We start from the raw sequence: 26,329 nt of genomic DNA on the forward strand, positions 1-26,329 counted from the left end.
CTTGTAAGAATGTGGCTTCAGCCGACAACGTGCAAGTACAAGAAAAGCTAGATGCTTTCGGTTCTTGAAACGTGCGTACCCGCACCCACAACTATGATGGGGATGTGACCAAGGTGTGGTGACGTACAGAAGGGAAGACGTGCAATGATGGAGCACTAAAATATGTTTAAGCAACATAATGGAGCGGCAGGGGGTGGCAGAAAGTTAGGTGGGCGGAGGAGGTTAAGAAGCTCGCAGGGGTCAATTGGAAGCAGCTAGCACATGACCGCGGGTTAATTGGAGGAGCATGTGAGAGGCCTTCACCCTTCAGTGGGTATAGTCCGGCTGACGATGATGAATATAATGACAACAATTTAAAAAAAATTAAGAATTTTAAAAAGGGTTGAGAGCTCAATCTATCAAGTGATATAACGCAGTCGTGAATAAATCGCAGTCAACGAACGGAAGCCTCAACCCTGAGAGAGCTATAGATACCTCCAGGTAGGGCTTTCTCTGAAGTGTGAAACGCCGCAAGAGAGGAGAAAATGCTATTCCACTTCCTCACTTGTGGCACACGGGTGTGCCGGTGTACATTCGGATTTACGCGAGCATAAATTCAAGCTGCGATTCTCCACCGCAACAGTGTCATCGGTACCTCACGCTGCATTGATTTATGCGCCGGCACCCTTCACAAAATTCGAAATTTCGTCTTCCATGAAGAGGAAGGACGAAGAAAAAGTTAAGCCCCTTGGTCGTCCGCCGAGCTCGAACAGGGCAACAAACTCCAGGAACAAAAAAGTCGAACAGGGAGTGCGATGTTATGGGTTCGAGCGAGTGACGTCAGTACTCATCACACAAAATTCTCAATTCAAGGAACTTTTTTTATGTCATCATCATCACCATCATCATCATCATCAGCCTGATTATACCCACTGCAGGGCGAAGGCCTCTCCCATATTTCTCCACTTAACCCGGTTCTGTGCTAGCTGCATCCACTTGACCCCTGCGAACTTCTTAATCTCATCCGCCCACCTAACTTTCTGCCGCCCCCTGCTACGCTTTCCTTCCCTTGGAATCCAGTTTGTTACCCTCAGCGACCATCGGTTATCCTCCCTTCGCACTACATGTCCTGGCCATGTCCATTTCTTCTTCTTAATTTCTACTAGAATGTCGGTAACTTGAGTTATTTCTCTGACCCACTCTGCACGCTTTCTATCTCCTAATGTTACCCCTACCATTTTTCGTTCCATAGCCCTCTGGGTTGTCCTCAACTTAAGTAGAACTCTCTTGGTTAGTCTCCACGTTTCAGCCCCATAGGTGAGTACAGGCAAGATGCAACTGTTGTATATTTTCCTCTTGAGCGATACCGGTATGTAAAGCCACCATTTTCCCCGAGAAGCGTCGTAACTTGGCTATCACGTCGTTCCGACGAAAGATACATTATGTACAGACTGAATACCATTAGTGGTACCTTGATAGCCGCATCTCCAAAGACAATAGGTGGGGTATAGCATCACCGGAAAAAGCAGATAAGAATGGCGCGAACAATGCAAGCAGTTAGCCAGCTACTGCAGTGAGTCATTACAGATAAGACGTTCCCATTTCCAGGGAGGGGCTTAGGAGGAGACAAAGTTAAGCTGGTCACAGTGCAGAGGTTAGCCTCTGGGTGATAAGAGCTATGACACAGTCACCGATAACGAAGCACCGTTGTACAGTGCGAGACAATGAGAAAACAAAGACAACGGGACAGTGACGTCAGTCACAATTCACACTGGCTCAACACATACTCCACGGCGAGCTGCGGACTCGGCGGCGATGAGGCATATCAGGGTTAGCAAGGTAAAGTAAGTAAACAAATTAATGAGGCGTGAATTGGTGGCTGTTTCACACAGCTGCGTGGCGGTGAAAACGACATCGAAAACAATAATAATAATAATAATAATAATAATAATAATAATAATAATAATAATAATAATAATAATAATAATAATAATAATAATAATAATAAAGCTTTATGATCACCCTCGCAAACGTATAGGGTACAATGCACTAACGTTCAGTGTCATTTTAAATCAGTATTAGTTAAATGACGATTTTCGCTCTAGAGCAGTTCAGAATGCTACTTAAAAGGTAAGACACAGCCACTGGAAAATTGTACATTAATTGCTAGGCGGTAATTGTTTGGAGAAAAGGAAAAGGATTTTTTTTTTTTTTTTTGTGTGCTCCTAAAGAGCAATTTTCTCTTGAAAGCATCCGAAAACGCAGCCTAAAGGAACACATTAAAGTATAAACAACGAATTAATTGTGTGGCGTAAGTGCAATTCGAATCGCTGTCATACGCGTTCGAAAGCAGCTCGCTCCTGACAAGCAACGATCGTTGTTTGGGGCCGCTAATTGTGCTCTTAGCCGGTACCACAATTTTTTTTTTTATTCGCTAGGTGGAGCAGTTGACCTCCCGCACTGTACCGTTTACAGTTCGGGAACATGCACCTGACAACCCCACTGACCTACCTATAGCCAATGCATGGCCGCAGAAGGCGGCAGCAATCAAAACACCAGAGGTTGGAAAGAGCCAAATATAGTGCGCATTGGCCTCTTCTGTCTGAGAGTTCCGAGCAACACGCACCAACAAGCGATTTTTTTTTTTCTTTCTCCCCCGCTTTTAAGTGCAGAGGACATCAGATGCCTACGTTGTAATCCGCAAGCCCGCCTCGCTAATTATTTTTAACCGTTAAAGGCCCCTCGTGGCCTTTAGCGAAACATCACGAGCATGGCACTGTAGGCGGTGTATCTGGCAGCTGATATGGCCGTGCACTGGCTGTCACTGACTATCACTGGTTATCAGAATCAACGTGCCAGGACAGCATTGTTACCCCTAGGCCCTGCAGGCTTGTTTAAAGTGCTTGTTTAAAGTGAATGTTTAAAGTGGGCTGGTAAACTGCGCTATCGAGTCATACACCTTTAAAGACGGAGCTTAAGGGTCCCCATAATCTTTTTTTTTTTTATTTTTCAGTTGCCTTTCAATCCTCGGCGTTTTCGGAGCGCTTTGACGTCACAGCGAAGCCTTGGGTGCCAGCGGATTGAACAAGGACGTTGGATTCGTCGAAAGACAGCGCGAACGTCCGCTGATTTCAATTTTCAGACTCAAATATTCTGAGACGGCGATTATAACGACCCGATTCATCCAGTGGGCTTGTTTGTTTGTAATGTTCAAATTTGGTCAGGCAGCCTTTCAGAGAGATTGATGATGCTATATAGCGCTTTTCCGATGTCCGAAGTGCCGTCCAAGCAACAGAGAAATCCAGATGAGCGCAAGATATGAAAGTACGAACGAGGAGGGAAACGAAATATAGTTTAAATGGACTGGGAAGGACAAGCTGAAAAGAAAACGGATGTGAAGAATCGCTTGGCGACCGAAAGTGATGTCGCGAAAGATGCGGGCCATGTGGGCGGAAGTCGCCACTGTATAAATACATATCCTCCGATACGTTCATAGCACTTGGCCATATGCAACGCGAATCCTGGTCTCGCTGATGTACGCGACGCGGCTGCCGGAACCGATGCAAATTTAGAACAAATAGACGAACATCGGAAAAGCCGGAAAGACAGCGGGGTTGCTTTTTGTTTTCCAAGTTTTCAGTGCGATTTTGAATCAGAGCGGCATTATACTACGCGGTGGCATATGAAAATAACATATACGCGAGAGAACGTCTTGCGAGTAATATTCTCTAGCGATCGCAAACATCTTGCAACTCCACACACAGCGAAAAAGAGGCCAAACCCCACTGCGAAGCACGCGGGAAAGCCGTCGCAGTAAACCACATTTTATTTACACGCACGTAACTATACGTATTGAGCATTGCACTGTTTTGACTCCCCGAAGGAAATGAATTGTCTGTACGTTTGGTTGGCAGTTCCGCCGTCTCCGTTCCCAAATATCCGATCGGTCGAGTAAATCGCCCAGAAATCGGTTACCCTTTCTCCAACCGTTGCAAGGTTGCCATCCTCTCTCCAAAGTTACATTAGTCGACAGAAACGTTATTTTCCTCTCCCTAAACAGTGGTTAGTTAAGAGTGTACAGTCAGAGATACCTTAATGCTTGGGTGTAATTAAAAGCAAGCGCACATGGGTTAAACCACGACTGCATTAGTCTAATCAACGGTTTAGTCATGCTGTAAATGCTTTTCTCCATGCGTGTGCCTTCTCGTATTATTTATGCCGCAAATAAATAGTTAAGCTCACCAGTCATCGATTAAAGTGAATGCATACGAATAAGAAAACCTAGAAACCGCGAACATTCCCTCTGCCAGTGACGTGGAGGGGAAATGCAAATGCGATGCTTCGCCCTTAACGTGAGAGGAGTGTTCTCCGATTTTACTACACCTCGATGGAAAGCGCTTGTTGGTTTGATTAGTGTTTAGGTTCTAACGTCCAAAAGCGACTCAGGCTATGAGAGACTTCGTGGAGGAAGGCTCCGGAATTTTCGACTGCATGGGATTCTTTACCGTGCATTGATATCGCACAACACACGGCTGCCTCTTCGTCTCGCTTCCATCGAAACGCAGTCGCCGGTGGTCGGGTTCGAACCAGGGTGCTCCGGAACAGTAGTCGGGCACCTTAACCACTATGCCACTGCGGCGAGGCGGTAAGCGCTAGTGATAGAGGCCGCGCGCTTACAGCATCCGAGCCGTGACTGAGGCATACACACACGTGTACCCAGTAACGGGCGCAAGGCGCGAGTCCAGCTCCGAACGCGAGATCAGAAAGGATGGGAGTCATCTTGCTTTTTCTGGCTTAGCGGAGTAATGACCTAAAGTAACCTCGTTTCATCTTCCCTTTCGCATGCGCACGCGAGCACCTTTTGCGCAACAGTGAGGATCAGCTGCTGCTGCAAAATCAATATGGCCGCTCGATGAGTTTCCAGAGCGTATAGACACACGCAGTTGGCGTCACTATTACGTGCGCAAAAATGCAGCTGTCCCTCCCGTCACGACGCACGCAGGCGCACGGGCACGCGTCAGCGTTCACGACGAGAATGCAGGGCCAGGTTGCAACCCCTGACGTCGGAGCTCCCATTTGATCGTCACGTAGGCTACTCAGTATGTCACGCTTAAATACTGGGCGAGTCAATTAACTAAAGCCGACGAATGTCGCCAAGTGTTATTAACATCGGCCGCGAACGGCTGAATGTCGGCTTGAGCCGGCTCAGTCCGGTCAAGTTACTGACGATCGGCAGACGATGTACAGCATACTGTTTGGCGCCAGTCACTCGGTGGGCGTACACTGTACTTTCAGCAGACCTGCGACACTGACAGCTGTGTGAGGCAGGGGAGGATTTAGGGGCTGGTCAGAGACATCGCTCCATAGGTGACAAAAGTTTGCATCAACAAAATTAGGGGGTCCCTTAAGCCTCGCCATTAACGTTATGACGCAGAATATGTTTTTCACTCTTCTTTAATTTTTGTCTTTAATTTTATTATTTTTATATCTTCACTTCACTTGTTTTATTTTTACACACCGATACTTAGCATCAATAAACATTATCTTTCCCCTGGGAGCACTTTGAAACTTTTGAACGAATTTCTCTTTTTGTGTTTTTAAGTATTTCGATAAATTCACCCATTACACTAAAGTCTCTTGACTGGCATCGAGCACTGGCTTTTCATTCATAGCAGTTTGACACATTCCAACCCCCATATTCTATTTTTTTTTTCATTCTCTCAATTAACAAACTGATCGATTAAATACAATGATTTCATTAACCCGTTATCGTGTATCCCACACCAATCAATCATCAATCACTAAAACCACAAATTACCATGGGACACTTTTTTTTACGCGGCCCCCGATTGTTTCCAAGACGTGGTGCCGACTACTGCTACGCTGACGGCTTTTCGACCGAACAAGCCGTATAATCTATCGCTTAAAATGTGCGCAAATTTATTTGCACATTTTGTTTGCAGAACAAGATCAAGAAATACTTGGTCGAAATGGGACCGTCGTATTTTTTTCCCCAGCCACTTTCATTTCAGTTCAGGTATACACGAATACACGAGAGAACATTTCGCCAACGACAACGATATTTCCGGTTTGCAGACTCCTGGACACGATTTAATCGCGAAAAACTCAGGGAAAGCACTTCAGTGAAACGGGTTTCCGACCACGAAATACGCGCGGTCAAAGATCCAGACTTTCAAAGGCTAACTTCACGGTGGAATTTCGCAAGAAAAAAAAAATATCACAGCCACGATCCCGCGTTGCTCGTTACATCAGCCGTGCAGGACTTGAACGCGTCATGGGTCAAAGTGGACTCGGCAGAGGTGAGGCCCTTTACCACGAAGTCACCTGTTTCGGTCTTCGAGGGACGCCGACTTTCCAATTGACCTTCGAAAGTCGTCGACTGCGGCAGTATATATCCCGTGCGTCACCAGGACGCACAATAATAATAATAATAATAATAATAATAATAATAATAATAATAATAATAATAATAATAATAATAATAATAATAATAATAATAATAATAATAATAATAATAATAAACTATCCGTGATGTCTCGGACAGCGCGCGGCTAACTTGTTTGACGGCTTTTTACTATTCCACAGAGGGCAGGTGTGCCGTTTTGGACGACCCTCTAATGAATAAAGTCAGCGTATTTACAAAGAGTTGTTTACGCATGCGATTCTGCGATAACTTCTGGAAGCTGACGCATGCGCCGACCACTCTAGAAAAAGCACGTATAGAACCAGCGAACATCTGGGGCCGACTAGCAGCTGCAGTACGTTGCGCGAGGAAAAACGGAGGATCGGCGGAGCTATCGACGTAACATGCACCACCTAATGACGGACAACGCCCCTAATTGTTACGGCTCCTCACCGCACCGCCACCTTCACACCCTCTTTGAGTGATTCTCACATCAAAGTGAGCCAGCCAGAGTTGTAGCATTTCGGTGCTGATGGAAAGGCGGTCGGCAGTCGAACTTCAGACCTCGTGCACAAAACCGTGGGCACTGGACATCATACCCATAGTGACGACTACGCAGCCGCCATAATCATCATCGCTCCGTCACCTCCATTCAAAGCCGTCTCAATTGCCTCGATTTACTACTGTCCTGCTATACTAACGTTGTCTTGGTACATACAGCCAAGAAGGTTCTGTGAGCTTGTCACTGGATCTGACTCTCCGCAGGTGTCGACAATGGAGAACACTAGGCAAAGTTGCGTATTTCTTAGAAATAGTAAGCTGCAGCTTCAGAGTAATAATGCTGCCCGATCAACTAATGGCGAAATAGCGATCGCCGAACCGGCCACAGGCATCTCCGTGTCGTAACAATTCGCCTAATTAAGCACTGGTCAGCAACATCATCTGTAGAAGCTGCCAACTTCCGAAACAAAAAACTGAGTGCAAGCACGAAGCCATGAATACTAATTAGGTTCAAAGCATCGGTAGCTCATTTCCACGCGGTGTCACGTTACAAATAAAAAATGGAGGTATGTCGATTGAAAATCGCACGGTCGGTTCAATACATTCGCATTGCCGCAGTAACGTCGAGCCACGATCGGATTCGCATAACTGAGAACATTAAATCGGCGACTTTTCAGAAATTTGCATTTACGAATGTCGCTATTATCGACATGGAGGCGCTGCTAGTGCTAGCTACGTGATGTGTGTGCGTGTGCGCGTGTGTGAAAGGGGTTCAGATCAGAACGGTAATTGAGGTCCCATGACCATTTTTTGTAGTCAATGAAATTTTTATATGTGGTCGGCAAATGTCTCGACACAAATGAATGAATCTTATTTCTGTAAGATATACAGTAGTTTTTACGAAAAAAAAAAAAATCCGTATAGCACCAAAGGTGGAAAACGCCGTCTTTGGCGTTTCAGAAAGTTTCAAGTTTGGACCCCTCCTGCTTGTAAAATTGGCCGTGCATAGTATTTACTCACGAAATCTACACAACTTTTACTTGAAGGAGAGTTATTGGAAGAATTTTCCTTGCCGAATCATTTTAGTAAAATATCGCGAACGTTGCTCCAAGAGCAACGCGCTGCAAAAAAAAAGTCGATATTCAATCCTAGATTGTAACATGAAGAATCAAACTTTTGGCACTAAAACTTTCTCACTTGATTATGGGGGCTATTTTCTTTATTTGTGGAAAAATTTGAGGCCCTTAAAAAACGTTAGGTGTTTCCTCCGCAAAGCATCAGATTCGGCCAAACTTTGAAACCAGCAAAAAAGGGGCAACTTTGATTCCAATTTAAAAAAAAAAAAAAAACATTAAAATCACTCTAAAAAACCATCAGTACCTACGAATCATTAGATACTAAAATAGGTGTTGCATTTACCCGTCATATCTAAATATTTCAGCAAAAACAAGACTTGGTCACGGTTATGTATGCGTAGCCGGTTCCGCCGTGTGATACGAGGCTTTTCCTTACAGCACTTCGTTTCGCTCAGTCGAACACATCCACTCCGGCGTGTAAACACAAATCTACAGTGTTTCAGCCTGCGACCGTGCCTGGCGATTAGCGAAAAACCTATACAGAACGGGGGCCAATGGCGCAAATTACGGCGGCAGAAAAAAAAAACTCCTCTGTGAAAGTGCTATGATATCATCATCAGGTTCCAGGGGTCGTAACTAATTAGCCTTCGCAACAGTCGACGCACATGTAAACGTTACACGTAACTATGTTTGCACCGAAATTGAAGAGAGGAAAAGAGGTGATGGTGGTGGCAAGCATTTATTACACAATGAGAGGTTGCTTGGAGAGCCACCCCTAGTGGGCCGCTCTCCTTACAATAGTAGGTGGAGTCCCTTGCAGCAGCCCTGCCTTACCCGCCTTCCCAAGAACATCGGGCCTCACCATCACAATGGTCCTTGCGATGAACGAGGCCACGAATTATAGATCTAGCAAGCCACATTCCTCGCCCCAAGCAAGCTACGAATAAGGACACCTAAGAAGCCACATATCTAATTCTGACAAACTGAATCTGCATTCCTACGGCTTATTTTCCCAATAACGTAAACACACTCTCCCGCAAAGGCCGCGTTCAAGGTTGCGAAAACTATAATTAAAGCACACTGCTAATGCCATCCGCATCCAGTTTGTATGCACAAAACAGCATACAAACGTCCAATATTAATACCAATTTAAAATTTCTACTCCTAGAAGCAGCGAGAATGAAACTGTGGGAACGTAAACGTCCAGGCAAACGTACAGTACCTATTGGAGAAGGCGATTACAAAACTTGTGACGCACCATTGATACAACTATATATACAACCGTCAATTGACGCGGCATAATAGGCGTCATGCGCCGCCACATCCGTGACGTCATTCCCGTACGCGAGACATCTCGCAGTCGACAAGAATGCGTGACGATTAACGACGTCACCGCAGGCTGACGCACGTTAACGCGTGCTCGAACAATAACGAGCGACTGACTCGAGAGGTGTTCAGCTGGGAATAAAGAAGACTACGTCTTGAACTTTTTCAGCCAGAAACTTCAATTGATCTGGTTTTTATCGTTCTGCTCGCTTTCAGAACATGGGACGTCACCAATAATGCTTAAAGCGAGCTACTGTGCAGTCTTTCTGCAGCGGGTATGAAAGTTTTACGTAAAAGTGCCTACAACGTCAGCACATCGTCAGCGTGCTCCCAGTTTAGCTTGTTCGCCTTTAGTTTAAATAAATCATCAGCTTTAAGTAAAAGCTAGCCTGTGTTACGACCAAGCATCCGCATTTGCGCGCTCTATTGTTCGCCTGTGGGCATGGAAAAGTATTGTGAATATGTGGTGATGGTCCAATGGCTCTAAGTGAGCCTGTTTCCAGGAATCCTGTTTTGTAAGCCTGTTTTGCTTTGTGGACAACCTGCAAATGCCAAATTGACCCTGTCAAGAGAACGTCTGGAAAAACACAAAGAAACGTCCCCCTGCGGGAAATAGCAGGAAGTGCTTTCTTTTGTTCACCCTTCCAGTCGAGAAGGGCTATCGTCCAGTGAGGAATGTCTACTTTTCAAAGGAGACGACAGAGTGACATGTCCGCTGACGTGCAGGACAAGAAAGGAGCATGACGCATACAGCCATTAAGTGATTTCCCAGGAATGCAGGAAAGATTTGCAATTGTCGAAAACGGACAATGCTGGGAGCGGATGCGGCGCCACGTGCACTCGGGTTTCTGAGAAGTAAAACCCCTTGTCAGAACCAGCCTGTGGTTTCTTTGCTGAAGAATAGAAATGTACCTCCTCTCCTCGCCGTTCCCAAGCTTTTCCCGCCAACAAGTGATCACGCCCAACGAATGAATGCCGGACCAGTCAGTGCTTCAGACCATCAGTGCAGTGATGTGTTCGATTGGATGCCGATACCTGAGGGGCGTGCCCTGGATTTGGTTGGTCAGCATCTTCAGAGAGGGGCTGGACATAGGGGGTTTTAAGGACGCTGCAGAGCACGAAATGTCGCTCTGGGCCCTGGGTAAACGGCTCATCCAGTCGCTTCTCGCTATGAACTCTTAACGCTTGTCATTTTGCTGATGTACCCTTCTTCTTCATGTAAATATTCTTGTAAATACGTTTTCTCAAAGTGCCAGTAAACCTGCTTGTACATATTTTACCAACTTCGAAGATTCAGTCCTTCTTCAACCCGGAGTCTCTGCACGCTACCAAGTGAAGGCCGGGTCGCCATAGCCCCAGCGTCACGACAACTGGTGTCCAGCGGTGGGATCTGAATCTACAAGACACGATGACTGGTGACCAGCGTTGGGATCTGAATCTACAAGCCACAACATCTGATGACTGGAGGTGGGATCTGAATCTACAAGCCACAACATCTGGTGATTGGAGGTGGATCTGAAGCTACAAGCCACAACACCTTGTGATCGGAGGTGGCATCTCAAGCAACAAGCAGGAGCAACAATCGGCCAACAAGAGGGCAGCTCGGAACATCGATCGCATGTGTGGGTGAGTGCTTGGCTTTTCTTCTGATGTGGACCAGGTTCTAGAACAGGGTTAGATTTTAGAACTGGTAAAAAGAGTGTGGAAACGCCTTTAGGTTTGGTAGTTTGCACAGTTGTTTTGGAAGTAGCCGACACTCGGAGCGATCATGGACCTACAAAAGCTGCAGAAACCGGACCTGTTGCTATTGTGTGAGGAATTGGGAATTGATACAAGTGGTTTGGCACGAAAACCCTTGATTATAAAGGCAATCACTGATCTGGGAACCGATGATGAGGAGCTCAGTGAAGCATGGAACCTCATCGGTCAAAAAAAGGAACAGCTCAGACAGCAGAAAGAGCGTGAAATTGAAAGAGAAGCAAAAAAGCGGGAGCTAGAAATTGAGCTCCGGAAATTAGAAGTAGAGTTGAGCAAGAGGTCGGGCAATTGTCCCCAGCTAGCGGTACCTCTTCTCAACAAGGAGGCAGATTTCAAGATGTCAAAGTACATGCAGCCATATGTGATATCAGGGGATATCGGTCTGTATCTGGGTAACTTTGAGCGAACTTGCGAAGAACTGTCCTTCCAGCGAGACACGTGGTCTCAGAGATTATTGACGGTTCTGCCCTGCGAGGCAGCGGAGGTTGTCGCGCGGCTAAGCAAGGAGGACGCGGACAACTACGAGAAGGTCAAAGCTTGCCTTCTGAGAAAGTATAGGCTTAGCGCCGAGGCGTTCAGACAACGTTTTCGGAACGCTACTAAGTCCAGGGACGAGAGTTACCCTGAATTCCTGTACAATTTAAGAGTCAATTTGGGCGAGTGGCTAAAGAGCACAGATTCCTACAGTGATAGGGACGCTGTAGTCGAGCGAATTCTTTTGGAGCAGTTTTATAACTGCCTCCCAGAAAAAGAAAGAAATTGGTTACAGGACCGAGGCGAAATTAAGTCGGCAACTGAAGCTGCCGAACTTATTGAGGAGTATGCTTCGCGCCGACAATTCAGCAACCCAGCAGTGGATAGGCCCCGCAATCCCAAGTTCAGTGTGAAAAACCGTCAGGAAAGGCACTTTGCTAGAGTTGGAAACGAAGAAATGAAGGTTTCTTCAGGCAAATTCCCTAGAAAGGACGGCAGTGAGAAAAGTGGAGAAGTGACCAACGCGCAGAACACAAAGAATAAGCTTGAGGCTAGGAAGCCGCTCACATGCTTTAGGTGTAATGAGCAGGGTCACATTGCCGTCAACTGCCGGAAAGAAAAGTTTGCTTTCTCGTATGTCAGTGACTGCGATGAAAATATGCAGCTTTTGGAACCCTACCTGCATGACCTAGTAGTCAACGGGAAGTCTTGCAAGGTACTGCGCGATTCGGCCGCAACGATGGATGTTGTCCATCCGGCGTATGTGTCGCCTTCCGACTATACAGGACAGCGTGCATGGATCCGCCAGGTAGTGGAGGAACAGAGTGTGTACTTGCCAATCGCGAACGTGGTCATCGAGGGCCCTTTCGGCAAGTTAACAACCGAGGCTGCCGTTTCAGGAAAGCTTCCTAAAAGCTACCCGTATTTGTTTTCCAACAAATCGGACATGCTACTGCGAAAGAGGGGCATCCTTTTCGGAGACCGAGTTGTGCAAGCCTTAACACGTTCAAAGGCACGAGAACTAGCTACACTGCTCATACCAGAAAATTCCACAGCGGAGGAAACGGCAGTTAAAACAGTGGTCGAAGCGGAAGACAGCAGGTCAGAAAACTTTGAGAGCGAGGCATCTCAAATAGGTCAACTTGAAAGTGAGCTTGATGAGACGCGGAACGAGGGCGTTCTTGAGAATAACCTCTTGCCGCCAGTGTCTAATAATCTCACGAGACTTCTAAGTGGAACCCGAGAGGACTTAGCTATGGAGCAAGCCAATGATCCCAAGAATAAGCTCGAAGTACAGTGGGAAGGACCTGCTAAAGTCGTTGCAGAGCTTTCTGACACTAACTACGCAGTGAAAGTCCCCAATAGGCGTAAAGCAGTGCGCATTTATCATTGCAATCTTATGAAGCCTTATGTGCAGAGGGAAGCCGTGGTAAATCTAACGTTAAACCTTCCCGAGGAGATGGGGGATAACTTGATTTGCCTCAGCGGAAAAGGAAGCAACGCTCAGGAGTTTCTCAAAAAGACAGAGCAGAGAGGAGAACTAAAGAAACCCCAGCTGTCCGATCTGGGCGAAATAATAACAGAGTTTGAGGCCTGCTTCGTGGACAGGCCAGGCAGGACTGATTTGACTGAGCACGATATTGAGCTGACTTCAGACGTGCCAGTGCGATCAAGGTGCTACCGATTTTCTCCAAGGCAAAGAGAAATTATGGATAGGGAAGTAACTCGCATGCTGGAATTGGGAGTAATAAAACCCTCGGAAAGCGATTATGCTTCGCCTATGATCTTAGTAGAAGCTCCAGGTAAAGACCCTAGGCCTGTGGTAGACTACCGAAAGCTAAATTCTCTCACCAGGGATCAAGTGTATCCTATTCCGAATATTGAGGAGAGAGTAGAACAGGTCAGTAGAGCGGCATATGTGACTACGCTGGACCTTACTCGAGGATACTGGCAAGTACCGCTCACTGAGCGCGCCAGCAGATACGCGGCTTTCGTCACTCCGACGGGCAGCTACCAGCCAACAATGATGAGTTTCGGGCTCAAAAATGCTCCATTTTGTTTTTCCCGACTCATGGATAGGGTTTTAAAGGGGTGTGAAACATTCGCGGTGCCTTATTTGGACGACATTGCGGTTTTTTCCGACTCATGGGCGGACCATATGGTACATCTAAGAGCTGTACTGAGCCTTTTGCGTCAAGCTGGACTAACCGTAAAGGCCGAGAAATGTTGCCTGGCAAGGGCGACCGTGGACTACTTGGGTCACAATGTAGGTCAAGGTTTCAGGAAACCCAGCGAGATTAAGATTTCTGCGGTAGCAGACTACCCGCGGCCGAGCACGAAGACGGAAATTCGAGCATTCCTAGGTCTGACTGGGTACTACAATCACTACATCCCTAACTATTCAGCTTTGGCTAGCCCTCTGACCGACGCTCTCCGCAAGACAGAACCGACAAATGTAGTCTGGGACGAACAAAAGGAAGCCTCCTTCGTAAACCTGAAGGCTGTGCTGATTAGCCGTCCGGTATTGCGAGCTCCAGACTATGGCCGAGAATTCACGGTCCAGTGTGATGCCAGTGATCGAGGGTTAGGTGCTGTTCTCTGCCAGAGAGATGACGACGGTAATGAGCACCCCGTGCTCTACTTGAGCAGAAAACTGAGTTCTAGAGAGAGGGCTTATTGCGCGTCAGAGAAAGAATGCGCTTGCATTGTATGGGCCATTCAAAAATTGCAGTGCTATCTTGGAGGGGCCAAATTCACCGTAGAGACGGACCATTGTCCCCTGGCTTGGCTGCAAACTGCGACATCGAAGAACAGTCGCCTTCTTAGGTGGAGCTTGATTTTACAGCAGTACAATTTTGAAATAAGATACAAAAAGGGGAAGTTAAATGGGAATGCGGACGCGCTTAGCCGCTCTTTCTAAGCGGTCCGAGATGTTCCTCACCATGTATCGAAATTGATAATCAGGTTTTTTTTTTTTTTTTCCGTGCGCTTGTATATGTGTGACTATGTAAAGCAGCACGTTTGGTTTTCTAGGAATACGTGGGTCCTGAACGTCTTGAGAGTGGGCTTTTCTCGAACAACAATGGCAGTTTTCTTTTGACCTGGTCTCTTCAGACGGGAGCCGAGTGCTTGTTTAGACATGTGGTTGAGTTTCAGACAGCTCGAGCAATTTGGCCTACAACAATCAAGACAACGCGACAAGCAACAGCGAGCTTCAAGCGTTCACGTGCAGGCCATTAAGTCGTCTCTTCATGCAGCAGCTGGGACTGCTGCCCTCCGAGACTCTTCTGGCGGGGGAGGAGGCTGTTACGACCAAGCATCCGCATTTGCGCGCTCTATTGTTCGCCTGTGGGCATGGAAAAGTATTGTGAATATGTGGTGATGGTCCAATGGCTCTAAGTGAGCCTGTTTCCAGGAATCCTGTTTTGTAAGCCTGTTTTGCTTTGTGGACAACCTGCAAATGCCAAATTGACCCTGTCAAGAGAACGTCTGGAAAAACACAAAGAAACGTCCCCCTGCGGGAAATAGCAGGAAGTGCTTTCTTTTGTTCACCCTTCCAGTCGAGAAGGGCTATCGTCCAGTGAGGAATGTCTACTTTTCAAAGGAGACGACAGAGTGACATGTCCGCTGACGTGCAGGACAAGAAAGGAGCATGACGCATACAGCCATTAAGTGATTTCCCAGGAATGCAGGAAAGATTTGCAATTGTCGAAAACGGACAATGCTGGGAGCGGATGCGGCGCCACGTGCACTCGGGTTTCTGAGAAGTAAAACCCCTTGTCAGAACCAGCCTGTGGTTTCTTTGCTGAAGAATAGAAATGTACCTCCTCTCCTCGCCGTTCCCAAGCTTTTCCCGCCAACAAGTGATCACGCCCAACGAATGAATGCCGGACCAGTCAGTGCTTCAGACCATCAGTGCAGTGATGTGTTCGATTGGATGCCGATACCTGAGGGGCGTGCCCTGGATTTGGTTGGTCAGCATCTTCAGAGAGGGGCTGGACATAGGGGGTTTTAAGGACGCTGCAGAGCACGAAATGTCGCTCTGGGCCCTGGGTAAACGGCTCATCCAGTCGCTTCTCGCTATGAACTCTTAACGCTTGTCATTTTGCTGATGTACCCTTCTTCTTCATGTAAATATTCTTGTAAATACGTTTTCTCAAAGTGCCAGTAAACCTGCTTGTACATATTTTACCAACTTCGAAGATTCAGTCCTTCTTCAACCCGGAGTCTCTGCACGCTACCAAGTGAAGGCCGGGTCGCCATAGCCCCAGCGTCACGACACCTGCTCTTTTTTATTCGGCTACAGAACACCCAGTTCGACGTCGAGCGGCCTTCACGCTGATAACTAATATCGAGGGGATCAGAAGCTGGTGGCCTTAGACATTTCACGTTCATCGTGTCATATTTGCCTGAGCAGCACGTTTTTACTAGTATTCCGTAAAGACATTTACGGAAATAAAGTTCTGGCGAGCACTTAAGTATTCCTACGTACGATAATGCGAAATCATTTGTGCCTACTTTTGGTTGTTTGGTGGCCTGTTTCTATTGATGCTTAAAACTGTGGAATCGGGCGTCGCCCCAACTCTGATTCAACTGTGTCATTTCTTTCTAATTACCAACTGACAGCTGTTCATTCACTCCACACGCACCTTTACTCAGCTTCAAAGGTCAAGTATTTACTTTTAAGCCGTATAAAATGATGACAGCCGATGTTCCGAGCATTACGCCAAGTGGCTATTCGTCATGCTGATGTTCATATCGGACCTAGTTTGAGTATTTGAAGGTTCCGTCCTAGACAAGGTTGAAGTTCGAAATACTCGGTCATGTTACCGGAGTCTATCAATGTATTAAAAAATAATCAATTTTAACTGTCCATAATTACATGTACTGCACCTAAAGCGGCTCACTTGAAAAAAAATCGCCCAGCCTGTTTTTGTCATATTTTGGTCATACCAGTTGGGAAACTCCGCTTCAAGAAGTGGCTAGTTCTTGTATATATTTTTCGGGTGCCTATAATTTGTCCCGCCGTCTAGAAGCGGTCAACAGAAGTCTCTGCTCTGCCGTCATTGCCTTTTTTGGAAATCACTTTCTTTTTTCCATCTGAACTCAACGGCTATTATCGCTAAGAATCTTTTCTACTGCAAGACAAATTCATTTTATTTTCCACGTGGTTGGGTACTTGTCATGTCAAAGATCTGAAAGTTTGCAACTTAGACGCAATTTCCTTTAACGGTCTTGGTAGCCTCCACTTTTTGTAAATACCAGAGTTTGGACCAATCAAATCCAGCTGGCGGTAACACAGGACGTTTCACGTCCACCGCTATGGCTGAGGGTGGCGCTGGTGAACACTCTCAAGGTTCGTATACAGACAACATTAATACCCAAGAAAGTAGCAGGGGGGACAGCGGCCGATGTAGCTCAGTTGGAAGAGCACCGGACGCGATATTCGGAGGTCGTGGGTTCGGTCCCCACCATCGGCACGTTGTTTTTCCATCTACTTTGTGTTTTATCTTTCCCCTAGACACATTACATTACTAATTTATGTGGTTATCGAAGTAAAAATTAAAAAAAAAGACATAAATTACAATCCCCAATGCTTTCCTTGGCCTCGCCGACTGTTGGCTTTTTTCCTTCGTGTATTATAACGAGCACCCTCATTTCCCCTTCATTTATCTGCTATATATGCATGGGCCCTATGGGAAGTTCCGCACTGAAGAGGTCTGGTTTTTGCGAAATAAAGATAATAAAGACGAACATGGCTGAGTAGCAGCACGCACGGTAGGGGCCTCACACACACATCAATTTTCTTATTTTAATTTTATACCCAGGTCGGCGCACACTTTCTGGTGACAGATCCTGGTCACGGCTTTCAAGCGGCAAGAAAGTATTTCGCCTTAAAATCAGCTCAGGGGTCTCACAACGACGCCAATGAAACTTCCACTATTGACTCCAACATGGCTTTCAGCAACGGCTGTGGAAAAAAAAAAAAAAAAAGAGCTGCAAGGCCTTTTCCTTATCTCAGCAGCGTTATCTCCAGCCGGGCTGGCCAGTTTATCTCGAGGAGGAGCTGAAGGGTGCACAGGCGTGAGACGTACACCGCTAAGCGCACTTATTTCTCTTAACCTTCGCAGGACTGAGCCGTGCGATGTGCCGCCTTTGAAAGCATCCCACTAAACGACTGCTTTCATTTATTTAGCCTTTTTCTTTCGCCGCTCAATGCGGAGCAGCTGTCGACATGAGGTCCAGGGGTCAGAGACGATCGTCAGCCAGTGCATGACACTGACGTATCTTCATTACGCACTCGGCTACAGCTTCCTTCCATAGAGGACAAAAAAAAAAAAAAAAAAACAGCGCAGCTGTTGTCCGACACAGAAGAGACCTCGAGAGAAAGATAGCGAGCACGCTAATAGAGAACCTGCTTTGGAGTGCGTGTCTGACCGTCCGGAAAGCTCTTGCGCAAGATGGCATCCGATATTTCGGTCGAGTGCCCTTTGTAATAAATGCGCGATATGATTCTATATTTCGCTCTTCATTGACCTGATTCCAGTAAGCGACACCTGACTGCCTTAACCCGGGATTTAAAAGTGCGAAAAGGAGGCTGCTACACCGAGCATAATATTCTCACCTGTGGAGAAGATGCATAGATGCCGCAGATATGCAGCGGCGCCACTATCGCCAGGTGGACGGTATGGTTTGGTTTATCGGGTTTCATTTTGCAAAGCACCTTAGGTTATGAGACGCCGCAGTGAAGGGTTCCGGAAGCTTCGACCACACAGGGCTCTTAATTTAACGTGCAACTGACATAACGTGCACACGGGCGCCTACACATTTTCGCCTGCATTAAAAAAAAAAAGAAAAAAAAAGCGGCCGGATTCGAGCCCGCACACTTGGATACAGCAGCCGAGCGCGCTATAATCACTGCATGAACCACCGCGCCGGGGCGAGGTGGACGATCCTGCGGAGGAGCAGGAGATGCGGCTAGACGTAACACGAGGTTTAAGAGGTGAAAAATGTGTGTCATTATAAAACCAACTGCACAAAGATAAGCGATGGAAAAGTAAAACCTGCGCAGCACCGTTATAGCAGGATACTAAAACTTTAAGCAAAATTCCTTGCATTTTTTTTTTTTTTTTAGGCGGTGTAGTCCCCGGCATTCTACCTCAGAAATGTTGGTAATTAATCCCATCGGGGAGAAAACATTCGGCCTCCAGCTCATTAATATAATGGGTTACACGGTCTGAAAGAGAAAAACGTTACGTTACCGCTGTAGTAAGGACTCCTTTATACCCGAAGGAATCGGCCTAATGGATGCGTGAGATTTGCGGCCATTATTGGTCGCCAACGTGATGCGACCGGTAGTGATCGGCTTGTTACGCCCACGGAACCAGACGCAAAGGTGCGGGCGACCCTAAACGAATCGACCAGAATATTCTTTTTTTTTTTTTTTTGACACTGGCGATTCACCAGTATATACACAGTCAAAGGCCGAATGCCGCACCTAAGCAAAAGTTATCGCCGCATCTCCATTTGCAAGCGCTAAGAGAAATTTGCGGACGCAACCATAGAATAAACTCTATGGATGTAACAGCGTGGATTCTCCAAAACACTTGCATTTAGCCTATAGGTAAGCGTTGGGACGTAGAAAGGTAGCAACAACGCCTTTATATAAGCACCTGGGCTATCTGAAAATCCATTTGCTCCTTCGCTTATCTCCGTAGGACTCATAGCCACATCGCTAAAAGCTTCGCTCTGCTGATTTTGTGCCATTTCAATGCAGTTTTGAATTAAATTTTTTTTTTTTTTACCGGTATATATTTTTGACCACGCCACTGGCACACGGCGTCTCATTTTTAGTCTCCATCGGAAAGTTTCCACCCCGATCGGGATCGAATCCGCGTTCCCGGAAGAGTGCCCTAATCACTGAAACAGGGCCGTGAGGCCATACCGAGACAGCCTATGCGACGCGAGTGAGACGTGATTAGCGGGATAATCTCACCGACGTAGGAAGGGTAATTCCCAGGCAAGGGTCGACGAGGACCACAACGAAACATTTCGGGCTTGGCATCATAACTTTGTCACGCAGGAGGAAGTATACTAACATCAGTTTTAATGTCGTCGTAGTAGTAACGCAGCAATAGCGGTGGGAAGCCGGAGGCAAGAAACAATGTTTAGGAAGAGTACGTCTCTAATGGCACTCATTGACTGAAAACGTTTATTGACAGCCCTGCCATGCACTTTTGCAGCTAGAATCTGCGCGGGCATCTGGCCCGCCACAATCACGGCGGCCGAGGATGCTGCTGGTTGGATTGTCTGTGACATTTGCCGCAAAGCTTGGCTCTGGGACCTAAGCCAACAAACTCGCCAAGCTTGAAGACGGAAAAGTAGCATGGAAGAAAAAGGTTACCCAGAGTGTTGCCCATGTCACTTTCACGCATATCTACAGGTGCTTTTAAGACCTCTACCTGCAGGCCTCGATTGCGCATTTCCTTTAGCATTCAAGTATTGAAAGCACTTCCCGTGAAACTCCTTCGAGATGATGGGACCTGCAATCACTCCAAGAAGCATTGCGCATGCGATTTCTAGGAAGAAGCGGCGAAAAACAAAAGCCGCAAATCTGTTGAGCAGTTCTCCTAAAAACTGGAATTTATCAACACTGCTCATCTGAGGTAAAGATGCGTCAAACTACTTCAATGCAACAATATTCAGGAAAAGTCGGGGAAGTAAACTGTCTGCAATCCAGCCCTTCAGTGTTCATAAGGTGCGCTCTGAAGAGACGCGTCATCAGATACAGTTGTAGCATCAGCGCGTTTGTTTATTTGATACCACGACTACCAGTCATTAACCAGACACGTATATTGTCGTTTCCGTTCAGTAAGGGGCACAGTTCAAGCTGGCCTGTCCCGTCTTCCCGTAGTTTACTTATTACATGTACTACAATGGCGGCGCAGCAGTAATTACCAGAGTAACAACTAAGTGCGTCACCTCTCGCAAACCAATCCGATACACATCCGTCGTCTGTCCGGGGAAAAAGCCGGCCAATGGCATCGGGGCATCTATGGTCACGTGAGACAGGTGAGCTTCGGAGCGCGAGAACCAAACAAAACGTCACATCAGAGAAGCCGTTGCGCACAGCCCAAATGCGCAGTTTCAGATAGAGAGAGAGAGAGACTCGGGGAACAGATGGGCCAATATTCGTGCCTAGCTCGTTAAGGTGCATGAGCGCAACCTTACAAAACGACTTCTATGTCAAACGGCAGTACAGAGCAAGGCAGTTCTCAGCTGCACACCGCTGGTACAGTTTTGTGTCTTAAGTGAAGCAGCATGCCGCGTCAATTAGACCTTCGGCAATGAGAAGTTCAATTCAAAACTTCTGACTCGGTACAGCCCAACGGACGGTGAAGATACTGAGCGATCACCATACGACAGAAACATTCCCACAGGGCAAACCAGTACATAATTTTAGCAACCAAGGTGCTCCGACTTCTCAATGCCAGGACCTCTTCCGCATACAGACCACGACAGCCTTGCCGATCTGTACCACTAATTCACGATGCATTAATAATGAACTAATCTTCGTTCACGCAGCATCCACTCGTTTCAGCCTGAAGCTAGTCGCCAAAGGCCGGGTAATGTGACACCTCCAAGTGACAACCAGGCAACGGCACCTGAAAAGTGCTGCTCAGCGCATGCGTTACGAGCGTAGTGGCGTCTTCGCGGGCGATTGTAACGGGCCGTCAGCCGAGCGCGTCGGAAGACAACCAAACGAACTCCCACAGCAGGCACGCCACAACTGCAGCGTCACACGGACGTGGCAACCAGCCAAGACAACGTCCGCAAAAGGCGGGCGGGGGGGACTGCCTGTCGTTCCGTCACGCCAGAGTGTGCCCGATACGCGCTGCCTCAGCACGACAACCACTTTGCCCGCAACGCCCACAAGCACAGCCGGCAAGCCAGGCGAACAGCAACACGCTCCCTTCGAACATCAAACACTTGCGCACGATGCAGCACCTCAGTGTCGCGGCAACAGAAAATATCAACTACAAATCGGAGTTCATCTCTGCGGAGGCCGGTTTTACAAACGAGATCCCGCAGGAAACGCAACGGGCATTGCAACCCGGTGGTGCAAGCGACAACATACAAGCTTCTGTAGGAGCGCGCCGCGCAGGTGGGAGAGCTGGCGTGTGTCTGTCGTTTTTACTTGCCAGCGGAGCCTGTTCGCTTCGCGCATGCAAAACACACACACGCGCGCGCGCAAAAGCAGTCGCGGGCGGACAGCGGGTGCTCGTTTTGGGCCCCGGGCAAGGCCTCAACTCCAAGGGCGTGCGAAAAAACTTGGCAGCAACCGAACAGGCCGGAGCTGAGGAGGCTTTCCTCTGTGCTCGATGTCGCGCGCGCTGTAACGGCGGTTCAACGCACGCCTCCCTTCATGAGTCAGATCCGCCGGCAGTACGCTTATCCGGCTGCCTGACTCATCCGAGTACGGTCGCGTTCCGGAGAGGCCGCTCGGAGCATACCGCTCCTCCGAGCACAACTACCACGAAACCAAGAGCGACGTTACTAACGGTAGCACGGCGCCAAAAACAAAAACAAGAAGGAAACGCGGCGCGAGATGCGTGTGCGTACTCACCCCGAACTCCCAGCGGCCATACAGCGTTGAGCCACGGCAGGACTCGTCGAAGCAACGCACACCAGCGCACACATCCGAAGTAGTTGTAGCGAAGAGCACGAAGACGAGGCTGCGTGACTTTGTTTTCTCGTTTTCCCGACAACTCGGGCGCGTAGCTCAGGCGCACCGGCCAACAACTTCGATGATGCCGCGCACACTCAACGCGCTACTGCTGCAACACGAATATGCCACCACCATGATCGTAGAAGACGAACGACTCAACACGGTCCCGTCGTTGCAGCGCGAGCGAAAGCGGCGATCGCAACGACAGCAGGAAGCTCTTTACACCGGGCAGCGCTCGCTAGCCGCCATGGCAGACTCCCCCCGTGCAGCTTTTGCTTACGCCACAGGGGTGACTCATGCCTGCTGCGACGAAAACCTGGCGCGGCTGGCGGACGCACGCACTCTCTCGCGCTCCTTTCTTTCTCTCCCCAAAATCTCGTTGACTTCCTCGCTCCTCCTCTCACTCTTTCTTTCTCCTTGCTCTCTGCTCAGCCCGGCTGGCTTCGAGCTGCGAAGGAGCGTTGCTGGCTGCTGCCGCTTCTGTTTGCGGTTTTGCGAAGGCGCTTGCCGAGGCTGCTGCTGCTGCAGCAGCAGCAGCAAAGCCTGGATCGGCTCCTCATATTTGTTGGTTTTGTTTTGTTCCTTCGCAGCAGCACCCAACAGTGCAACATGGTCGCCCGTATGTTCTGAGTCAGAAACGCGAACGCTGCCCTCGGTCCCAACTCTCCAAAGGCCACGACGCCATACGCGCGGAAGTGTTGGGGCGTGATTTGTATCTCTCGCTGCTGAAAACGACACAAATGAGCGGTTTATTCGATTCAGTTCGCTTGTACGGCGAATGCAGTGTAACGTTCATGCGTTATGGGGCGTGAACTTGATTGCGTAGTAAACTGTTCCCTTTTTGATGGTCATCGTGCGCTGGCGGGCTTATATTTTCGTTGGTTTACTTTAACATGCTCGCACAGTGGAGGACAGATCGCCTCTTTTTGCATACGTTAGGTATTTTCTCGCTAGAATAGATACAGTACAGCGTCGCGGTTAATCACTAGTTCACGCGGAAATATTTTATCCGTATTTCGCAGAAAAACAAGGTTCTCCGTCATGATGAATATTATGTAGTGATGACGCGCCACATAATATACCCTGCTCTTGTACGTTTTCTTTTTGCAGGCCGACACTGGTGCGCGCTATATACACGTGTCATTGTTGTTATTACTGACATTCCCAGATGACAGTTTTGTCAGCGCACAGTTCTGGGTGAAAAGAAAGAAAGCAACAACACATCTGGCTGTAATAAGAATCCACTACGCTGAACACGCGATACTGCCATCGTATGTTGGCGAAGAGGAGATGCCAAGAAATCTTCTCTATACTTGTAACACGATTCGAAACCGTTTTAAACGTATTGTGTAAGATTAAGCTTAATAACAGAGCACAGACATTTACGCTGGGGTGCCTGTATTTCCACCCAGTAAAAGAATAAACGTCAGTCGACATCCAAACCACATCGAAAAGTATTACGTAAGTATGCTTTGACAAGCTGAGTGAAAACAGAGAGCGATAGACTATAAAAACGTTAGGGTGTTCTAGAAAACACAAAAAAATGTCGCACAGTTTCGATTTCGCAAAGGTAATCATAACCTGGACTAAACTCTCAAAGATAATCATAACCTAACTAGGACCACGATTTTCAAAGATACGGTTATCCCTAGCACAGTGAACCCAACTCAGAGCTGTTGAGAATCGCGTATGCTAACCTCAAGTATTTTTTTCGTTCACTAAAGGTAATTAATTAGTGATGACTAATTAGCTATTTTTGTAATGATTGGCCTGAGATATAAAGTGTCAGAGCAAACTTGTAGATATTTTCGAAAAACGGATTGCTACGTTGTTTCCATCGTGCTGCTACTTACGCCAGCCTATTTATAGGCCTTCAAAAAATGCTGTCACGTGACCAGTTGTTAATATAAACCATTCGCCAAGTGCGTACAACCAGCTTCAGCGTAGTGAGCACGGCCCAGAAAAACAGATTTTGTTATCTCGGGCGCGACTCGAGGGTTTAAAGCAATGCCGCACTGTCGAGGTTTCTCTTCTTTGTTTCTTTTTTTTTTTTTTTGGGGGGGGGGGGGGCGTTTGTTGTTTTCGGCTGGTAAAAATATCACTTTGCGTAAACGCTAGTTTGGTGGAAACAATGTAGCTACCTGTTTTTCGAGATTTGCAACTTTTGCATTGACACTTTTTCTCTCAAGCCAATAATTACATCATCATCATCAGCCTGACTATACCCACTGCAGGGCGAAGGTCTCTCCCATATTTCTCCACTTAACCCGGTCCTGTGCGAGCTGCATCCACTTGATTCCTGCGAAGTTCCATAACCTCATCCGCCCACCTAACTTTCTGCCGTCCGATGCTGTTTTCATTCCCTCAGAATCCAGTTACCCTAAGCGGCCATCGGTTATCCTCTCTTCGCACTACATGTCCTCCCATGCCCATTTCTTTTTATTAATTTCCAGTATAGAATGGCAGTAACTTGAGTTATTTCTCTGACCGAGTCTGCACGCTTCCTATCCCTTAATGCTACCCCTACCATTTTTCGTTCCATAGCCCATAAACAGCTAATTAGTCTTCACTAATTAATTTTAGTGAACGAAAAAAAATTCTTGAGGCTAGCATAGGCGACTCTGAACAGCTCTGAATCGGTTTAACTGGTCTAGGGCTAACCGTATTTTTTAAAATCTTGGTCCAAGTTAGCTGGGACACCCTATACATATTGTAAATCAGCTCCTCCTAAAGCGGCCTTATTAGCGGGATAAATGCAAGGTATTTGAGGTGCCATTGCGAATATCCATTCTGCAATTGAAACAATTGCCTTATCACAATAAAACTATGCAAATGAGTTTAATTAATTTGAGTATGTCTCATTCCCTCCCTGATTCCATTTTGTAAAGCGCTGCGTCGCACACGCGCTCTCACTACGCGACATCCGGACGCTTTCTCTTCGACCTTTTTGTCCGGAAGACAAGGAGTGAAAATCAAGCCCCAAGCACGCCTGTTACCTGTCAACGGTAATTCTGAAGACCGAATTGGCTAGGCGAAGGCTCCCGCAGAACACATTAACATGCATGGCTTCGGCTTCTCTGCTCGCGGTGTTTAGGGGCTCGCAGTGTTTTAGAGGCTGGCTTCTTTGCCCTGCCGGAGACAAGTCGACCGTATAGTGGGAATGGAGTGTTGAACGAACTGCCGGAATATGTATTGCTGATAATTGGTACAGTGCTTTCTCTTTTTTTGCAGCTGTTCTGAGAGTGTGAAATAAGGGAACTGGAGCCGGATGTATCTTTTTCATTTCTTTTTTTTTTTCTCTCTATTTCTCTCATATTTGTGAGAAACCTCCGGTAAAGTAATGATGCCTCTGCTTGCATCAGGACAGCTCCGTCAGGGAAGCCTGTTCGGCTTCAAATTCTTGCATGGCAGGTGCCCCTTCCGGGACCGTCCAGTGACGACGATTTACAACAAATGAAACGAGAAGGAACTGAAGTTTCGTGTAAAGGACATTGGCAAACTCGAAAGCTTCTAAGCGACAGTTAAAAGCAATATGGAATTGGCTATGGAAATATTGTCTCTTCGGGGTGGCCTAATTTGCGGAACTTCAAGACCCAGCCCAGCTGACAACGAACGGGGCCCCCGTGTGAGCTTGGTTTTGAAACCTCAAAGATTGATCTACACTCTGCAAACATTCAATCACTTCAACATTTAACTAACATGATTGAAAAGTGTGCTGACCGGTTCGCGGCGCCAATCGGCCTTATCCTTAAAGATCATGACACGATTCCCACTCTTTCTTGATATTTGGTTTGCAGCTGTCAGGCCCTGGATGTTACTAGTGCTGTCGCCGAGCTAAAAGGGCCTTCAGACGGAGCTTCAGTGGCAGCTCCATATCGCTGTTGTAGGTATTGCCGCCAAAGGACTGATTCACCCCCCTCCGCTGCCCCCACGTTTCCACTTTCTCGGCGCGCAGTCCTCCGCCGTATAACTACATTCCGCCCGCTTTGAAGAAGCACGTCTGAGGCGGGTGACGTGTGTGCGTCGCCAGAGAATCGTTTGGGCTTCAGGCAGTAGAAGATG

At 47.4% G+C, this 26,329-nt stretch overlaps 1 protein-coding gene and 1 long non-coding RNA gene across 2 annotated transcripts in view; both read right to left on the reverse strand.

The window, feature by feature from the left end:
* LOC146174432 (uncharacterized) overlaps positions 1 to 22,585 on the reverse strand; it is a 112,547-nt gene extending 89,962 nt beyond the window's left edge. Inside the window, exon 1 of the mRNA XM_084583340.1 lies at positions 22,166 to 22,585. The gene's annotated coding sequence lies outside the window, so the exon portion shown is untranslated. The remainder of the gene's footprint in view (positions 1 to 22,165) is intronic.
* LOC146174426 (uncharacterized) overlaps positions 1 to 26,329 on the reverse strand; it is a 493,807-nt gene that overhangs the window by 431,833 nt on the left and 35,645 nt on the right. The gene's annotated exons all lie outside the window — the stretch shown is intronic.

This window comes from Amblyomma maculatum, chromosome 11 (genome assembly GCF_055883805.1).
Source record: "Amblyomma maculatum isolate TAMU_Amacu chromosome 11, ASM5588380v1, whole genome shotgun sequence".
NCBI lineage: Eukaryota > Metazoa > Arthropoda > Arachnida > Ixodida > Ixodidae > Amblyomma > Amblyomma maculatum.